This window comes from Schistocerca cancellata, chromosome 2 (genome assembly GCF_023864275.1).
Source record: "Schistocerca cancellata isolate TAMUIC-IGC-003103 chromosome 2, iqSchCanc2.1, whole genome shotgun sequence".
Lineage (NCBI taxonomy): Eukaryota > Metazoa > Arthropoda > Insecta > Orthoptera > Acrididae > Schistocerca > Schistocerca cancellata.
Genome location: NC_064627.1, coordinates 46,183,318 through 46,205,026, shown reverse-complemented (window position 1 = coordinate 46,205,026; position 21,709 = coordinate 46,183,318).

Below are 21,709 nucleotides of genomic sequence, written 5' to 3'. Positions count from 1 at the left end.
TTGTAGTGTCTGATTTTAGTGTCTTTTGGAAGGCATTTTTTCTTACATAAATTTAAAACAAGTCTGGCCACTTACTTGATTTCCTGCAATCTGTTTTTTCTGCTATTTTTTAAAGCCCTACTGGTTGAATAATTCTACCGAGGCAGTTTGACTGTTGATCTCATCTCATTTTTTTAAAGTTTCGGAATATCTAACTTGGAACACATGAATTCAGTCTTGTCAAAGTAGGTTTCCAGACCAACCTTCTCTGCACATTCTTCGAGGGTCTCGATTTGTTTTATTGCTGTTTTGTAGGTTACAATCGCCAAGTCATCTGCAATCGCGAAGCATGGGAAGTTCAGTTTTCCTTGCCCTCTTCCTAGTTCGATTAGATTCCAAAGGTTTTGTTTTCTTAGTTCCATTTTCCATTCTTTCATTACTTTGTCTAAAACTAAGTTGAATAATAGCGGCGGGATCCCATCTCCTTGTCTTACCCTGTTTTAACTAAGAATGGTTACAACATTACATCTATCAATTTAATTTTTGATTTGGTTTCTCACAGTGTTTGTTCGAACAGTTTTCGAATTCTTCTAGAATATTGCATAGAGATGGCCTGTGTAAAGAATCGTATGCTTTTCTAAAATCATCAACAAATGTGCAGAGCAATGGTTTCGTATTTATTGATTTAATTTTTAAAATAGTTTTAAGATTAAAGATCTGTTCCAAGAACGACCTATTAGGTCTAAAGCCTAATTAAATTGTAACTGTATGTTCTAGCTGTTTTTGTGCTCACTTTAGAAGCCACGAGGATAAAATTTTGTGAGTGACCGCAGAAGTAAAATGTTTCTGTGCTTGTTTGCATCTGATCAATCACCCTTTTTGTGCAATAGAAGAATTAAAGCACATTTCCAATCCTCTGGAATTTTTTCTGTCTGCCAAATTTCTTGGATGACTTGATTAATCTCTTTTTCAGGAATTTGGATCACTGTTCTTCAGTAGTTCATCTATAGTTCCACGTTCTCTCAATGACTTATTATTATTGAGCTTTTTAATGTGACTACAAATTGCTTTTTCAGTTGGCGGTACTTAAGTTTCTTTCGTATGTGCTGCTTGTAATCTGGGGAATCTCGTACATCGTTGTGAGCAGTTTTGAAGTCGTGAGAAATATTTGGCTAATTATTGACAATTTTCTTTGTTAGCTAGAGCCAATTTTCCGATTTGTTTCTTGAAACAGAAGTTTCGTGGAGTGTATCTTTTGATTTGATTTGCAAGCGTGTTGTAAAAGTCGTCTGGTTTGTGGTTCCTGAAGTCTTCAATTGAGTTTAGTTGTTCATTAAATGTTTTCCTTTAGTTCGTCTAAGTATTTTGGCTGTTTGTTTTCTCACTTCAAAAAAATGTTCTTGTGTGATTTCCCATTTACCACAGTTATAGTTTAGGAGGCTCGTTATCTCCCTTCCATTGCATCATCAAAATTTGAATTCCACCTTGGGTGCTTGGACTGTTTCTTTAATGGGATCACTTCTCCTGCTTCCTCTATAATTTTTGTTTGGAAATCTTTTCAGTTGTTTGTAGGTTGTTTTTCCATTTCTCTGTAACTTTTGATTCTTGTTTTTGTTTTTTTTTAAATCAAATTTAGGAATTAGTGGTCTTCTCCTTTGGTATTTCCTTTTTGATTTCAATTTAATTTTGATTCTGGTAAGGTAGTGGTTAGAATCTATATTTGCTTCTCTTCGGATTTCAACGTCGTGTATTTCTTTTCGGAAACCCTAGTAGACCGCAACATGGTCTACTTGAAATTCACCTAGCTGAAAGATCAGGGATCGCCAAGTTTTTTGCTTCTTAGGATACTTTCGAAGTGATGACATTATTTTTAGATTGTTTTGTTGGCACAACTATGAGCCTGACGCCATTCTTGTTCGTCAATTTGTGTGCTGTGTAATTGCCACTATTTTTTTATACTTCCTCTCTTTACCATTTTGTGCGTTGAAATAACGGAGAAGAATTATTATGTACTCCTTTCCAATTTTGGTCATCTGAGTTTCAACTTCGTCCCAAAATTTTTCAGTCTTGTCTCGTTATTTTTTGCTGTCAATGCTAGTAGGCGCGAAGAACATTAATAATTGTATATGTCTTGTTTGTGCGCTTAATTCGCATGATCATTAGTCTGTTGCTGATTGGATTTTTTTCTGTAACAGGTTCAAGATTGTCATTCACCATAAAGACCATAACAAATTGTCTGTTTTGCTTTTAAAGATACGGTTGTTGTAGTCTCGTTCCGAATCAGTGAATCTAGTCTCCTGAAGTGCGAGGACTTGGATTTTCTCTCTGTTGAGTGCTGTAGTACGATTCTGTAGTCTGTAGTCTGAATAAATGTTCCGAAGTTAAAGTGCCAATATACGCGTAAGACTTTCGTGGAAGTTTACCAGAGAACTCAGACTTTCTTCCGCGTACTAGCCCAAGCTATCCACAATCCGATAGCTTGATTGTCGCCACAGGAGTAACTTCAGTGTTACTTGTACGAATTATTGTGCTTGTAGTCGGGTTCCAGCTAATGCTGGTTGGACAGAACCAGGGACCGTTAGTTCCTGAGGCCCAGTGTTGAGCCGCACCTCACATGGTGAACAGACGCTGGCCAGGGTATCTGTGTTTGCCACACAGACGTGTCGGGACTTTTAAATATGCTTTATCTTGTTTACAAAGCTTGCCTCTTCTGCCATTTCCACTGTTTCGATGATCTGCTGCTCCGCTTAAACTGCTGTTGATGTGTTCGCCGTTATCCTGGCAAGGAACCCTTACAAGGTACTATCACCCAGGTCAGGTGAACCAAGGTTTTTTAACGAGGCGTTACTGCTCTCACTCCTCTTTTTTCAACGGGACTTGGGACGGCTTAGGTAGAGTTGTTTGTTCTCAGTTGTTATTAAAAGTGAATAATTTGGAGAAAATGTAAAATCTACTTTTATGAGACAGTAGTATTAAATTATTTTAATACTGGTAGGAGCATAAGTCAACAATTATTATGTTGCATTTCGCGCATGGCAGTTAGGATGTTGACAATGTGAGCAGATAGCTGTATTGGTCGACCACAATATTGTTGCACTTTGTGTTGAGGACGCTACGGTCATCTTATCGCGAATGAGGACGTAATCGGGGTTGATAGTATATGCACAACCGACCTGACATCACTGACAATGTGATGCATTTTGCTCTGTAGACACTGTATTTGTTTACTCTAACATCACCGCGTGTTTTCGATAACGGCCAAGTGCAATTATATCGTTGTTGAGTAGCAGTTTCTCATTGTTTTCCCCGTCAATGTGAAGTGGTGATGGTTAGGTAAACGAAATTTTCTATACTGAAACTGCTGTTTTGCCCGTATCTGTATTGATACCTGAAGGGACCGATAATTAAATAGTTTTGATAATTCTTTTCAGTATGCAGCTTTCATGCATAGGGCACGCACTTGTCTTATGTCTGAAACGCACCAGATATTGCTACTACTGCTTTTTGTGGAGAGGATAATTTAGCTGGGAGTGATACCTGTTCTCAGATAGTTTCTTTTCGAGCCACGATTATTGTCTGACCCGGTAAAATGTTAACAACAATTTACTAATGAATTAGTTAACGCATCTGTCGTGAAGTTTTGTAGAAAAATCTCTCGTAACCGCCTATTTATTAGATCACTATCAACCATAAATACGTGGTAACTTATTACATTCGTTGTTCCGCTTTCTTCCTTACAGAACGATCACAGCAGTAAGGCATCTGTAACGAATAATGAGTGTATGTCAGACATTTATACATCACAAATATTCAATACTATCAACACTACAACACTGTAGTACGAATGGAAACACTACGACAGTATTTTCAAATATATGCTTTCTCTATTGCATACCTACGTTAAAAGGTGACTGCAGTTTTAGGGAAGACTTCAAACATGGTAAGTCCAGTATATCGCATATGGTGAAACTTTTATAGAACAATATTCATGGCACCAAGAAAATGATATTGTTAGAGGAGTGTCATTTTTATGATGAGGTTTTCTTAATAATGACTACTACAGTACTGCAACTTAAAAGGCGCCATATGCAGTAACTGTAGCACTTTTTCGATGAGAAATAACATTAAAAACAAACAACAAAACACAATTTGTTCACTCCACTTATCATTAGAGTACCTTACGCTCGTGTACAGAAGAAATCGCTTATTTTCCTTTGCTCCTTTTTCCTTAAAGATTTTGTTGTAAGTATTGTCTTTATCTCCTCTCCCGGAATCAATTGTTCAGCTGAAACACTGGCAACTGAATATCCTACTTGCTGAACATTTTCCAATTGACCTATTAGTAACATCAGACGAAAAGGATTCTCACTTATTACATCACTGTCATCATCAGTATATTCAGCAGGTAAAATTACCCTGTAACTCTTAGATGACAGATTCTAGAATCATGTCACAAGCCTGCTTCGCATTTAATAAGAAATTAAAAGAATTTCTGAATGACAACTCCTTCTACTCCATAGAGGAATTTTTAGACATAAATTAAAAAAAAGAAAACAAAAAAATATTAAAAAAATAAAAATAAAGAACACAAAAAATTAAAAAGTTGTTATATTAACTTAAGTATGTTGTTAACTTAATTATGTCATGTATTGGAAAATTTGACTCGTTCTACATCATTACGAAATATCGTATTCATGATCCATGGAACTAGTATTAATGTAATCTAATCTACACTAGGGATTGTCCACCTTTCTTTCAATATCTGAAATCACGTCTTGAACTAGAGGTGAACGGTATTTCGTCATGAAGATCTTAATTATTCCCATGTCTAGTGACTGAAGGATCGGAGTACATTTCGGGGAGAAGTAGCATGATTCTACATTTTTCAACGCTGGCAGTTTGTTACGTGCACTACAATTATCAACCAGAAATGCAGCATACTTATTTCTCCTTTTATCTCGTTATCAAGCAAAAGCAGTCACCCACTAAAGATAGCAGACGTCTTCCATGCTTTTCAATATGCATTGTAATTGGACGCAATAAAATAAATGACATTTATAATAAGGGAAATACATAAAATTACTCAAGTATAGTACTGTACTGTATGTAGTCTTCATGCACACGCGTAACATTACAGATGAAGGTCCCGAATCAATTTTAAAATTAAAGGAAATTAAGATAAAACATATGTAGTCCTACGTACTAGGTTTCTAATACTCTTTAAGCAGCAGGTATTTATTGATCGTCCGATCGCGAGAGGTGTCACCTTCCGTCTCAGCGACTCGTTGTTTCCAGAGGAGGACACTGAGGACTACTTTAAAGGAGAAAAGTGTAAAAGAGGGAAGCAATTTGAAGGCCATCGATTTCTCTGGCATCAGCTGGTAAAACAGCCCGCTCTCATATGCACTGTATTTCTTTTTGGGACTGTATTATTCCACCAGTTTACACGTGCCAACATTCTGCATCAGATAAAGCAGCTAATTTTTCTTCTCCTGAAATCACTTTAAAAATGATCTCATATCTTTCTCAAAATCTCTGCAGTCATCCGTAAATAGCCTTAAAATTGGAATCGTCAAGCAAATCATCGGAATCTAAGCCTTTTTGACGTTTCAATGAGCCATTAATTGCTTTTGTGGTCGCAATTCATTATTAAATAGCAGTGAAGCACTGTCCACATCGTCCACCGATTCGCTTTCGTTCTTTTTCTTGAAATGTTAAACTTGCCACATAGAGAACTTACTTCAATTTCTTTTTGATTATCGAGGAATGCAGATAACGTTGATTGAGCAAGTCTATACTTCGTCGCGACATCTAGCTGTTTCGTTCCGTTATCGATCTCTTTGAAAATCTCCTTTTCAATCTCTAATCTTATCTGTTTCCGAATTGCAGCCATTGTCCAAATGTTATTAGTCAAGGCCATGCCGTATTTGCAACAAGATAAAAACATTCAAAAATCGCTTAAGTCACGGAAATAAACTTCGTTTGAGCCCCACACAACATTGAAGAATGCAACTCAAGTTCGACAATGTACATATTCAAACATACACTCCTGGAAATTGAAATAAGAACACCGTGAATTCATTGTCCCAGGAAGGGGAAACTTTATTGACACATTCCTGGGGTCAGATACATCACATGATCACACTGACAGAACCACAGGCACATAGACTCAGGCAACAGAGCATGCACAATGTCGGCACTAGTACAGTGTATATCCACCTTTCGCAGCAATGCAGGCTGCTATTCTCCCATGGAGACGATCGTAGAGATGCTGGATGTAGTCCTGTGGAACGGCTTGCCATGCCATTTCCACCTGGCGCCTCAGTTGGACCAGCGTTCGTGCTGGACGTGCAGACCGCGTGAGACGACGCTTCATCCAGTCCCAAACATGCTCAATGGGGGACAGATCCGGAGATCTTGCTGGCCAGGGTAGTTGACTTACACCTTCTAGAGCACGTCGGGTGGCACGGGATACATGCGGACGTGCATTGTCCTGTTGGAACAGCAAGTTCCCTTGCCGGTCTAGGAATGGTAGAACGATGGGTTCGATGACGGTTTGGATGTACCGTGCACTATTCAGTGTCCCCTCGACGATCACCAGTGGTGTACGGCCAGTGTAGGAGATCGCTCCCCACACCATGATGCCGTGTGTTGGCCCTGTGTGCCTCGGTCGTATGCAGTCCTGATTGTGGCGCTCACCTGCACGGCGCCAAACACGCATACGACCATCATTGGCACCAAGGCAGAAGCGACTCTCATCGCTGAAGACGACACGTCTCCATTCGTCCCTCCATTCACGCCTGTCGCGACACCACTGGAGGCGGGCTGCACGATGTTGGGGCGTGAGCGGAAGACGGCCTAACGGTGTGCGGGACCGTAGACCAGCTTCATGGAGACGGTTGCAAATGGTCCTCGCCGATACCCCAGGAGCAACAGTGTCCCTAATTTGCTGGAAAGTGGCGGTGCGGTCCCCTACGGCACTGCGTAGGATCCTACGGTCTTGGCGTGCATCCGTGCGTCGCTGCGGTCCGGTCCCAGGTCGACGGGCACGTGCACCTTCCGCCGACCACTGGCGACAACATCGATGTACTGTGGAGACCTCACGCCCCACGTGTTGAGCAATTCGGCGGTACGTCCACCCGGCGTCCCGCATGCCCACTATACGCCCTCGCTCAAAGTCCGTCAACTGCACATACGGTTCACGTCCACGCTGTCGCGGCATGCTACCAGTGTTAAAGACTGCGATGGAGCTCCGTATGCCACGGCAAACTGGCTGACACTGACGGCGGCGGTGCACAAATGCTGCGCAGCTAGCGCCATTCGACGGCCAACACCGCGGTTCCTGGTGTGTCCGCTGTGCCATGCGTGTGATCATTGCTTGTACAGCCCTCTCGCAGTGTCCGGAGCAAGTATGGTGGGTCTGAAACACCGGTGTCAATGTGTTCTTTTTTCCATTTCCAGGAGTGTATAACAATGGTTCAAACGCAGGTCTATGACTCTGTAATTGACGCTAAGCAGGGGTCTCCCGCGGCTATAAGGATTTCGGTACTTGCTTACCGCTGTACGAGGCGAAGCTTCCGAAAATATAACGCTGAACGTCCTGAGATTTTAGAAACCATACGTACCCTTACGGTAAGTTCTTAGAAGCTGAAAATAGATACATCCACGAAAGTTTGTCTTCGTTATTACAGGGTATTCCTAAAATTACCCCCTCCTTATAATGAGCTGTATACAGACTAGTACATATAGGGAACCAGCCGGGACTCTACACAATTATCGCTGCACCCGGGTTCGTCAGTGTATCGGTAATCGTCGTACGGAGTTTCGACTGTACTACATATTCACTATTCACAGAAGAGACAAGCAAATATGATGTTGACAGAAGCAATACGACAACCCAGGATAGCCATGCAAACCGACGCTGTGTAGCGCCATGTGCAGGAAAAATTGAGGGTGAGAGTGTCGGTTGAGTTTACAATCGCCTACGAGAAGTTCCAACGTTGTTGCAACGTACCAGTGGCCTGTGTGTAGTCAATACCCCTCTGTCATTAAACTTCAAAGAACCCACCCTTCTGGCTCCCCACAATGACATTACAGGTTAAACGATTCAACACGCCGCTCACTAGCAACCTTCAGTTTCAAAATTCACAAAATTCTCTTAACGCAGGTTTAAAGGAGACACGAAAATCAAAATCTTCTCGTTCTAAGTACAGAGACATGGGAAGCTCTCGGATTGTTATGGAGCAGTACTTGACGGAACTCCAGCGGATGTCGGAGCCGTGAATAACGCACTCATGGAGTCTATATGGTTGCCAAACACACGTCGCTGTAGTGTGTAGTGGAGGGAAAGCAACAGGACAGGCACTCAGTTGGGTCTTTATTTAACCACCGCAGCTGCCGTGAGTTGCAGCAGCGTGCCGGATGGCGGTAGGCACTGGCCGCTCCAACATCGCTGCCACAGCCGCCTCTTGCCGTAAGCCTTGGTCAGCTTCACAGCACACGCCGTATTCGCAACTGACCTGCTGGACGCTCCAGCGGGTGGTTTGGTCTCGTGTAAACAGCTGCTGTTACCTGTCCAATATAGGTGTGGACCAGCCTGCGCCACGTCATTTTGGATTGCAGGCAGATGTTCGCCCGTCACCTACTGATGGATACATGCAGGATACCTCAACACAGTCCTTCATTATTTCGCACTTACGAACTGTACGGCGTCTTAAGGTTCTTCACGAATATTACGAGCCACACGCTACGACTGTGACTGCCTTTAGTGCTTTGTGTTTCCGTCTCCTTTCGTATTTACAAACAATAGTGCCGTCAAAATATTTCTTACATGTTGGGAGATGCAGTTCATTCCAGTTGAGTTCGTCACTTAGTAGGTACTTAAACAGAGGCTACGGTGAGATCTTAAACACTTCTCAGTTTAGAAATTTTACAGTAGCTGTCTATCTCTAAGAACTTCCAGTGATAATATTGTTTAAGGCTGGTGCTTTAATGTGTTAACCTTTAAAAAGGCTGAGGGTCACTAAAGTAGCATCGCAAATGTGTACTTTAAGTTACATGATTCTCTGCCAGATTTGCAGACAGTTTTATTGTGGAAAATATTAAAAGCATCTCTGACTGAAATCTGTGCTAAATTTTGAGATTCTGTAAAATTTCACCATTATTTTGGATATGGTGCTCCTTTAAATTTTTTAGTGTCTTCTCACAGCTTCTGCAACTGTGTTCTGACCTGTTTTGCCGGCCGCTGTGGCCGTGCGGTTCTAGGCGCGTCAGTCTGGAACCGCGAGACCACTACTGTCGCAGGTTCGAATCCTGCCTCGGGCATGGATGTGTGTGATGTCCTTAGGTTAGTTAGATTTAAGTAGTTCTAACTTCTAGGGGACTGATGACCTCACCTGTTAGTCCCATAGTGCTCAGAGCCATTTGAACCTTTTTTTAACCATTTTTGACCTGTTTTGTGTACAATGGAGGGTCTGTGGCATCTCCTATTAATTTATTTGGTATAAATCTTTGATGTCAATACTATTTCTCCGACTTTTGCACCAGGTCTAAACTTACGTTATTGGATGTGACTTGAGTAGCATCCACTCCTTCCAAATTAATGACAGTGTGTACTAGTGTCATGGGGTCGACTGATTGACCCATTCTGCTGTTATTGCTTCTTTCCTGACAACACAATACAACCCATTTCCTTCTATGTAGGTATGCTGGTGGGCCCACCTCTCAGGAAGTCTTGTGGTTAATTTCATCTAACTTAGGGGTGTCCAGACTCTTTTCTAAGATATTTACAATTTGTGCTTATACCATTACTGTGATCCCATATTCATTCTGCCAGACTCAAAATATATTACAATTTGTGGGTTCCAGTTTGCTTATTATATAATCTCTGATAATATGAATTTAGTCTCGTGGCAGATATACAAATTTTCAGTGCATAAGCCATTTAAAAGGCTGAGGGACACTTCAGTAGTATCACAAATGTGTACGGGAAATTGCCAAGAGAGATAGGGAAATATGTAAACGACTCAGTGAGGGAACTGGAGTGGGAGACAAATGGAAATTAAGTGGGGGTGTGTGTCACATGGGCTGAGGGAGTCCTCTGCTGGAGTCTCTACAGAGAGGTGAGACAGGGAACTACTGAGGCTGACAATGGGAGGTGGAGAGGTGACTTCAGGAGATGGGCGGCAGATTTAGGGATGTTAGTAGCCTGTGACTGTAATGGCTGGAGAAGTCTGGAGGGAAACTTCACCCAGCAGTGGAACTCTAATGTCTGATAATGTTAATACTCAGAAAGATCAGAACTGCAAGATTCAGCAGTCACCTGCAACACATTAAGGAAGCAACTTAAGAGAAATATTCATATGAGAGCATCTATATAATTACCAGTTACTGATAAATTCAACTTTTTAAAACTTTAGAAACAAACACTTACTTTGGCAAAGGCTCACTTAACGATTTTCTGACCATCCAGATGTACAGATTTCAAAAACACATTTGAGTCCCCACAGCTACCAGAATGGTCCCATTTCTGTGGGGGCACTGTAACCCGTTGCCTAGTTTGCATACTATTTGAATCCTACAGTACTGTAAATGGTGCTAGAGGAGTGGGCTTTGCTTTGTTGGTACAGTGGTGTAGAGTACAATGTGTTGCAGCAGCTTGCAGTATATTGTTTCAGTGTTAGTGGGTGGTGGTCAGTGGACACATTTGCCTTTTCTACATTACTTCCTATATATACAGGGTGAGTCAGTAACTATTGCCACCAAGAATAACTCTTAAAGTATGACAGGAGCTGAAAAGTTTGTGGGACAAAAGTTGCATGGGACAAAGGGGGCCATAATATGATGTTGGTTTTCGGGGTCGCGTCAGAGATATGAAGGTCAACTTTTTTTTTAAATGGGTTACTGTAGTTTGGTACTTATTTTCTGGTAAGAGACAAATCCGCTAATGTGTAATAGTACGGTCTTTGAAGGTCAATGAAGGTCACAAATATGGCACAAACGTCCATTTACAGAAGGTGTTCGAAGTGATGAACATTGGTGTCAATGCAGCACTGCTATCTTACCATCATAGATTGAGTTGTATTCCTTATCACATCAGCACTCATCAAAGCACATGCTCTGACAATTCTCTCTTGCATATCTTCAGGTGTAGTTGGAACATGTTTATAAATAACGCCTCTGGATTTTTTCTTATGGGGATTCTCAAGAGACATTAAGTAGGGCAAATGAGCCAGCCATGACACATCTCCTCTGTGTCCAATCCAATGATTTGAGAGTTGTCTCTGCAACCAATTTATAGCCGTCAGCGAAAAATGTGCTGGACACCCATCGTGTTGATACCACATTCTGTTCCTTGTTCCTAGAGAGATTTCTTCCAATAACTGACCTAACGTTTCTTGCAGAAATGTGGTTTACTTCCTACCGTTAAAATCACCTTTGATAGAATAAGGGCGTATAATCCTGTCCTCCAGAATCCCACACCATGCATTCACCAAACACACTTTTTGGCGTGCAACTTGCCGCAGCCAACATGAATTTGCAGCTGCCCAATAATACATGTTATGCAGATTAACATTTCCTTGGATACTGCTACGGTCGCAGGTTCGAATCCTGCCTCGGGCATGGGTGTGTGTGATGTCCTTAGGTTAGTTAGGTTTAAGTAGTTCTAAGTTCTAGGGGACTTATGAACTAAGATGTTGAGTCCCATAGTGCTCAGAGCCATTTCCTTGGATAATGAATGTAGCCTCATCACTAAATAAAGTCAAATTAACAAATGTGCCATCCCTCTGAATGAAGGTTGAGCTCATCAGCAGAATCCAATGTGATGCACACAATCTTTACCAGTTAATTCTTGGTGGAGACAGATATGGTAAGAATGATATTTCTGGTGATACAGAACATGACCAACACTACTCTGGCTCATGCCAGATTCCCTCGAAATTTGACACAAACTAACACAAGGACACCGAACGGCAGTGGCAAGAGTGCCACTTTCCATTTCCTCGTTAGTAACTTTCCTTTGCCGGATATGTTTATAGTGGGTTAAAGATTCAGTTGTTCTCAATTTATCATATGCACATTTAAATGTATGATGTGTAGGGTGAGTATGTTGAGGATATCTTTCAGTGTCCAAGTCTCTAGCTCTCACTGAATTTCGCTGGCATTCTCCACAAATGAGAAACATATCGACTTGTTCTTTGAGGGAGCCCCACGTTCAGCGGCAGGAGCCCCACGTTCAGCGGCAGGAGGCAGAGTGGTTCTCCTCGAGTATTTTTACTTGGTGGTTATGGCAGTGACGCAGTAGCCATAGATTTGTTATTTTGTGCCATCAGAAAAGTTTTATTATTTGAACAATGTTTTCTCCTCACCTTCCCCCATACCCCATGTTATGTGCACACAGGTCACCAGCTTTTGTAGTACTCATGTGCAATTATCCCTTTATCTTGCAACTGCTTTTTGTAGAACTCAATGTCCCTCTGCAGAAATGTTACTTCTGGTCACACTACCTGTTAATTTCTTCAAATAATCAATCTCTACCATTCTCCAAGTTTTATAGAAATGAAAGCTGTGTTCGTGGGACATTTTTAGCACTTAGAACTTACTCCATTGTCTTAGGGCTGCATTAACATTAGTGCCAGCCACCTATCACTTTGTATAACGCATTCTGTGTGTATTTGGAGGGTGGATGGTTGGGTTCTCATGTACTGTAGCAGATACAGCCACTCGACAACTCGAGCACTACACTAGGTGTGGTTATTTGGGTTTCCTGCACAAAACTCAATCACTTGGGACTACCTGCTGTGACAGCTGTGGAAAAACCCTCCTAATGGTCAACACAGTTAAATCACATCTGAATTTTGTTGCTGCCAAATAAAATGGAGAAATACTGTTCTGCCTGTGGAGAAACTGTAAGCACTAACTTCAGCCACCTGGGGTGTCGCCAAATTGTTTGAATTCTTTGTGATGTTGCTGACACAACTGCTGGAAAATTTAGAGTAGGAACACACTATTACGTGAAGCTGGGAGCACTGTCGTCAACTACCTGGACTCCTGGTTTCTAAGGAACAGGGATTTTTCCTTTCAATCCTCAGGCAATTCCTGGATATCCATTTACAGCTTCAGATTTGATATAACAACTTTTCAAGACAAAATAATAAAATACTGTACTATAGAAAGGCACAAAAATTTTCTGTAAGTTGACAAAATTTTTTCTGAACCCTTTTTCTAACTGTCATTTTTCTGTATCAAGTGATAAAATTTTTACATTTCTATACTGTCATGCAGCATTCTCTTTAAATTGTCATATTTCATGCTGTATGCAGTCTAAGGGGGTTTGTATCAGAATAAGTCAAAAAATTGATTTTTTAGTTTTTGTCTTGAAAAATTCTCTGTAGTTTTCTGAACAAGGAAAAGTTAACTACCAGGAAAATGGACCACAGAAAGTACCAAACTTAGGTGAATTTAGAAGTGGCTGCAAACACCATGACATCCTCATTCCACACAGTCAGCTCCATTAAAAACAAACTTTTGCTCTAATTTGTTTCGATTTGATGACTTTTTAGTCCATGAAGTTTGCTAACCTATGAGAGCTTTACAGTTGCTTATCTTTTGTTTATACAGACAGTTTAGTCATTGTTAGCTGTGTTTTGGCGTGAATATTTTGTTTACAGTGAATAAATGTGTGCATGAGTTTCCTATTCCACTTCAAAGCAGTGGGAAGAATTAAGAAATTCGGTGTTGAACAATGTAAATTTCATAGAAATTGGTTCACCAAACAAATTTGCTCTGCTAATACTGAAATACAAAGTGATTAAACACTTGAATCACCTTCAACTTCTCAAAGTACTTCAAAGCTAAAACTGAAATATCTGGACAATGGACTTGACAGTATTAATGCTGGTAATATAGGGATGTCAACTATTGATTCAGATAGTGTTATTGTTGAACACTCTGCTCTATCTGAACTAATAAAGCTTTGCAGTATAAGGAATGTGGTAATAGTAATGTGAAGGTAGTTGATGTGCTAGAAGAGCTTGTGCATAAAGATTAAGAATTGTTGGTAATGTTTGTAATTTAAGTGAATGTGGTTATACTTTTGGTTGATTAAACAGAGTGTGCATAACACAAATATTAAACTTGCTTATGCATGAAGTATATAGGCAAAGAATACAAAAGTGCACAAATGTTCTGTGTTCTTGTGGACTTACCACCCCTACAGGGTTTGATAAGTACAGTAAAGTTTTTCTACAGGCTGTAGAAGAAGTAGCAAGTGATAGTATGAAAAATGCTGTTCTGGTAAGTGTAGATGTGAATGACAGCAGTACTTGTTTGTCTACAGCCCTGGATGCATCCTGGCAATGATGAGGCCATAGTTCCCTAAATGATGTAGTAACAGCTACCTCCTTGGACATCGGGAAAGTCATTGTGGAATGTATTATCAAGTACTGTCATCGCTGTGCTAGTGGAACTGAAAATCATAAATGTTTGATTAATTTTAGTGGTTGTAGTGGAGGGAAGGAATCTGAATGTGATATGCAGATATTTCACAGGACAGTGAAGAAACATGGTGTGATGTACACATCTTACATAGGAGATGGAGACTCAAAAGGGTACCAGAAAGTTATGCTAACACACAGATAGAAAAAAATGGAATGTGCTGGATATGTCCAGGAAAGATTAGGTACAAGACTGAGGAATGTGAAGGGAAAGACATTAGCTGATGATAATGCCATTACTGGATGTGGTTGGCTTACAGGCAAAGAAAGAGATGGTTGCAGTATTATTATGGATAAGCCACAAGGCAAAATAAAAATGACCTTGAGGAAATGAAAAAGGCAGTATGGGCTACCTTCTTTCATAAATTCTCCACAGACAAAACTGAGGAGCAAATCTCCAACGTCATGAAATGTGTCAGTACATGTAATTAGTACATGAAAGTAATAACAGATAAACAAAAAGTTTCTGCAAGCCATGAACTTAGGTCATGAACTGCACTATTTGAAACCAAGCCAATGTTGCACACAACATGCTTTACTACCAAGCTAGTGTCATCAGCAAACAGCAATATTGTAGAGTTACGCCATAATACTACATGGCATGTATTTATATAAATAAGGAACGGGAGTGGCCCCAGCACTGATCCCTGGGGCACCCCCTACTTGACTGTGACCCACTAGGACCCCACATCACAGCCATTCTTAACGTTGTGAATAATGACCTTTTGCTGTCTGTTGCTGAAGTAAGAGGTGATCCAATTGTGAGCTACTCCCCATATTCCTTAATGGCCTAATTTCTGGAGAAATATCTTAGTTAAATCAAAAAATATGCCTAGCATTGAAAAACTTTTGTTTATCCCATACAGTACCTCACAGAGAGAAGAGAATATAGCATTTTCAGTTGTTAAGCGACTACCATAGCTGAACTGTACATTTGATAGCAAATTGTGTGATATAAAATGATCAATTATCCTTATATATGCAGCCTTTTCAATAACTTCCGCACACACTGATGGTATAGAAATAGATCTATAATTATCTACATTACCCCTTTCTAATTTTTATAGAGTAGCTTTACTACTAAGTACTTCAATCATTCAGGAAACTGACCATTCTGAAAGGAAAAATTACAAAATGGCTAAATACAAGGATAACATATACAGCACGGTACTGCAGTATTCAATCATGATGCTGAAACAGATGAATGAAATGTACATTGGTGTCACCAGTTTGACTAGCTATCTTTACCCGGTCACCATTTACATCATATCCCCCATCCCTGTCACGACTGTTCCCTGCTTCACCCACTATCACTACCTGATCCTCCTCTGTAAAATTCCTGCATAACTCCCCTATTCTGTCAGTCACCTGAGCCAACCCTGCACTAGACTTTACAATGCTGGTGACGTGGCACTCACTCCCAACAATGCATGGTTGAGGTGTGGCCAGGCAGTTGCAGGAAAACTGCCTAGCATCAGAACATTTTTCTTTCTGTTAGACTTCGCAACTAACCTAGGCTTCCTAACTGCTGAGTACTGCTGCATTTTCCCTACATCTACAGCTACAGGAGGCTCCTCTCTCCTCAAATCCAACAGTTCATCAGATTGCATATATGTAAAGTATAACTGCCTGAATACCTCCTCATCCTAGCTGCCTTGTTGCCAACATATCTCTCAGTTCTTTCAGATTCTCTATGTAACTTGTCTACATATCTCAAAAATTGATCTACAGATTCGTCTGGTCTGCATATCACTTCCCACTGTACTCTCTTCAGCTACTTTCTTTACAAGGCATCGATTTGTGTTAATTTATTGAACAGTTTGTCTAAATGAAAAAAGTTCCTTAATTGTTTCTTACAAAAGCAATTCATGGTGCCATCACTTTCCCTATAAAATTCATCTAATTAAAAAATCACTCTTCATCCTAGCTTTTTCAGATTTTGACCAAAACTTATTTAGATACTTCCTTTCAGTCATTGAAAGACATGCTAAGATTGTCCCACAAAATTGCTTTTCTGTCCAAAAATTGCTTAAAAAATTTAATTTTTACAGAAGCTGTCATGACATTACTAAAATTATACTTGAAGTACTGCAAAAAGTCTGTAGGATGCAATTTCCCATCTCCTGGAAAGCATTTCAAAGGTATGCCACACCCTCTTGAACTTCTACAAATTTCTGACTTAAATCTTCATTGTTTTTACAAAGAGCTGTGTTCTCATTACATTTCAATTCTACATTAATCACTTTACTGTCAGTTTCAGGAATTTCTGATTCAGTATTACTTTTGTAAAACTCTACTTTTTCTTCCACTAATCTTCTAGTTTGAACAATTTCTACCCTAAGTTTAGAGTTTTCTTCATCCACATATTTCGGTAATTTTATGAACCTTACTGTTTTCGGACAACTCTTGTGTCAAATTAGTTTCAATAGTTTCTACTCTTTCTTGTACTGCTCCCACAAGAGTATTGTGTTCACTCTGTCCTGCCTTGGCAGTAATTTTTACTGCTGCCAGTCCCTCTTGAACTTCTCTGATTTGCTCAGTATTTTTGGTAACTGTTGCTCTCAATTCTGAAATCTGCTGAGTAATATAATTTTTCACCTGAGTGAATTGCTGACTCGGCTGACCAATATAATTTTTCACCCGAGTTAACTGCTGACTTTGCTGACCAATATCCTTCCTTATTTGTCCCATCTGCACTTTTGCTTATTTCCTATGCTGAACTAATAAAATTAACAAGTTGTCTCCACTTTTCCCTGTGCAACTGGGGTAATAGTAATAACAGTTTCACTGGAAGGCCTCTAACTGAAACCTTGACCTACTTCTGGATTACTGGTAGTGCTTACCTTTGAAGATTATTCATTGATACTATAGCCTAGGTTTGCAGTACTTTCTGTTTGTTCACTCCCTAATAGTTTTTGCTCACTCGTTTTTACATTCTCATTATCAACCATGGTAAACTGCAAAATTGAAAAACTTCCACACAGATGTTTTGTCACTGTCACAAAACACTAAACAAATAAACTGGTACTCATGTGATTGTCAACAGTGCTGTCTGAGAATTTTGTCCATTTTATCCACACCAGATTATAGTCTATGGTTTATCAACTACATGTGGCAACATCCATTTGTTCTGTGTGCCCATAGTACAAATTTTCCAAACAAATTATGTTTGGCAGTCATATTACATTCACCTGAAACAGTTACTTGTCAACTCTTAAACATAGTTCCACACACACATAAATCTATCCCTACTGTCCTCCACCACATGTAACTCTACCACCTTCTCTACAATAATAGATATCCAAACGTCAAAATGATACAGGAGATGAGTGGAAGCAGCACTAAATTAATACATAACCTGTAGTTTTTGTTGCTGCTTCCACCTTGTCGAATTATTCTTTTGAAATATGCCTGGATCTGGATTTGCATGTGGAAAGTATGTAAATGAAAGATTCAGGAGTATTTTCAATTTTGTTGTAGTTTAGACATTAGGAATGTAGAACTATATGATACCCACTTAACTATACAGACAGTATCATAATGCTGATGTCAGTACTGCTTCCCAAAATTTATTACAACCATAAAAGCCCAAAGAAGTCAAACAGAGGCAAAACGTCTTTTTCCTTTTCCAGATTGAATATCCTCTTAGAGTATGTCACTATGTGATACCGTGGCCTGGGTGATCTCCCTGCCACCAGAGCGCAACACCAACGGCTTCCCCACCCTCGTCTCCACATGATGACAACAGGAAACTGCCGACACATCTGTAGATCTCACGGAGGAGGATCCTTCTGCCTCTGTGCCTTGCAGCTGCAAGTCATCAAAGTCGGGCACTTCGCACCCGACAAGGTGACACCCTTGACTTTTCCTTGTCCTGACTCTCCTCCAACGGAACGCTCGAAGGCTTCAATTTCTCTAAGATTTATGGCTTCTCCTAGAAGCAGTGTCCACTTGTTCTCCGCCTTCAGGAAACAAAATTGCATCCTCACGACTGCTTTGGGCTCTTGCATTGCTCCCCAGTCTGTTTCGACCCTCCTCCTGACGTCGACATTCATCCCATGGGGGAGTCTTGCTGCTCATATAGGATGATGTTCCTAGGCAATCCATCTCCCTGGTTACCCACCTTCAAGCTGTTGCATTTCTCCTTTTCCTTCCTCTCTTGACCTTTTGCCTTTGTACCGTTTACATCCCTCTGTCATAAAATATCAGGGCAGACTTACTCCAGCTATTTCAGCAGCTAACTCATCCGTTTCTGCTGCTTAGTGCCTTTAATACACACCATCCTCTATGCGGATCTCCCAGAACCTGTCAAAGACGAGCCCTCTTGGCTGACCTCCTCAATCAATATAACCTCCTCTGACTTAACACAGGATCAGCCACATGCTTTTCAGACTCATCACACACCTATTCGCATTTGGACCTATCATTCTGCACTGCCCAGCTTACCAGTCATCTGAAGCGGTCTGTTCTCTCTGGTACATACTCGAGTGACTGTTTCATGTGTGCTAACCACTTCCTGACTTACCGCATGCGCGTGCACACCCAAATGGCAATGTACTAAGGTCACCTGGAGGCTTTACTCCCCCCTGGCGACCTTATTGAACAACATGTCCCCAGCTTTTTTTATGTGGTTTTAGGGCGCACAACTACAATGCTTATAAGTGCCCAGACTAAGTTAGGCATGCACTGTGAGGCACAAGGTTAAAACAGCAACTAAAAGGGACAACACTATAAAAGACATTACCTGGCATAGGATTAAAAAGACAGCATAATCAAATGTCCTTAGACAGGTTTGTCAAGTGGATAAAATGAAGAACGCGAGCAGCTGCTCCTGGGTCATCCGCTGAAGTGGCACCCAGAGTACATGGCAGGCCAAGATCAATGCGCAGTGTATTAAAATTCGTAAAGGACGTTAAAATGTGGCGTAACGTCAGCAATTGCCCAGATGGGCAGAACGGCGTCGTCGCAGCCGTCAGCAGATGGCGATGGTTGAACCGGCAGCGTCCAATTCGTAACCGAGCCAAAACGATCTCCTCCCGCCGAGAAGGGCGTGAAGAGGTCGTCCAAGCCTTGGGAAGAGGTTTCAAGGACCGAAGCTTGTTGTCCGTAAGTGTAGCCCAATCGGCATGCCACAGCGATAAAATGCGCTGACAAATGACCCTGCTACTATCAGATGAAGGGACACAACAAGAAGCTGTCCGAGGCTGGAGGACCGCAGCCTTGGCTGCAACATCTGCAGGTTCGTTCCCAGGGATACCAACATGGCCAGGAACCCACATAAAGGTAACCATAGAACCGTCGTCCGCCAGCTGCTGAAGAGAGCGTTGGATCAACGAGGCTCTGGATGGCGTTCAGGGAATCGGAGCAGATGACATAAGCAGAATGTCGGTGGCGGCAGATGTAAAGAACAGCCTGGTAGAGGGCAAAGAGCTCAGCTGTGAGGACCAAACAATGGCCATGGAGCCGGTATTTGAAACTTTGTGCCCAGACAATAAAAGAACACCTGACCCCGTCATTGGTCTTAGAGCCATCTGTATAAATGAAGGTCATATTAATGAACTTCGATTGAAGTTCGGCAAAACGGGAGTGGTATACCGAAGCTGGGCTAACCTCCTTTGGGATCAAGCTGAGGTCAAGGTGAACGCGAACCTGAGCTGGAGCCACGGTGGCGTTTGGCTCTCGCCCGCTCGAAAGGTTGCAGGGAGTGAAAAATCAAGGTGCTGAAGGAGGCGACTAAAGCGAACTCCAGGGGGTAGCAGGGAAGATACATACAAGCCGTATTGACGATCGAGAGACTCGTCAAAAAAGGAACGATAAGATGGGTGGTCGGGCATTGATAATAGCCGACAGGCATACCGACAAAGCAATATATCACGCTGGTAGGTTAGTGGCAATTCAGCGGCTTCAGTATGAAGACCCCCGACGGGACTAGAGTAGAACGCTCCGATCGCAAGACGTAAACCCCGATGTTGTATAGAGTTGAGGCGGCGTAAGATGGACGGCCGTGCAGAGGAGTATACAAAGCTCCCATAATCCAGCTTGGAGCGGACGATACACCAATATAGGCGAAGTAGGACGGTTCGATCCGCTCCCCACGACATACCGCTGAGAACACGGAGGACATTTAGAGAACGGGTACAACGCGCAACCAAATATGACACATGTGGAGACCAGCTAAGTTTCCTGTCAAATGTAAACCCTAAATATTTAGTTGTCTCCACGAATGGGAGAACAACGGGACCGAGTCGTAAGGACGGTGGGAGAAACTCGTTGTAGCGCCAAAAGTTAATAGAGACCGTCTTCTCGACATAAAAACGGAAGCCATTGGCGACACTCCAGGAGTAAAGATGGTCAAGACAACGCTGAAGACAGTGCTTCAGGAAACATGTACGCTGCGCGCTGCAATAGATGGTAAAATCGTCCACGAAAAGGGAGCCTGATACATCAGCTGAGAGACAATCCATTATTGGATTGATCGCTATGGCGAAGAGAGCGACGCTCAAAACTGAGCCCTGTGGCACCGCATCCTCCTGGCGAAAGGCGTTGGACAGGACAGAACCCACACGTACCCTGAACTGTCGATCCATTAAAAAGGGACGAATAAAAAGAGGGAGGCGACCGCGAAGACCCCATATATGCATGGTGTGGAGAATGCCCGCCCTGCAACAGGTGTCGTAAGCCTTCTCCAAATCAAAGAGGGCAGCCGCAGTCGGGCGCTTCCGTTAGAAGTTATTCATAATGAAGGTCGACAAGGTAACCAGATGGTCAACAGCAGAGCGACGCCTACGAAATCCACATTGTACATTGGTTAGTAGGCGTCGAGATTTGAGCAGCCAAACCAAACGAGAGTTAACCATTCGCTCCATCACCTTACAGACACAGCTGGTAAGGGAGATGGGTTGATAACCGGAAGGCAATTGCTTGTCCTTCCCCAGCTTAGGAATCGGGACAACAATAGACTCGCGCCAGCATGTGGGAACATGACCCTTAATCCAGATGCGATTATAAGTACGAATAAGAAAACCATTACCCGCAGGAGAAAGGTTCTTCAGCATCTGAGTATAAATAGAATCAGGCCCTAGAGCGGAGGACCGTGACCGGGCAAGTGCATTTTCGAGTTCCCGCATGGTGAATGGGGCATCATAACTTTCACGATTCGAGGAGCGGAAGTTAGGTGGCCTTGCCTCCTCTGCCTGTTTTCGGTGGAGGAAGGCTGGGTGGTAATGAGCGGAGCT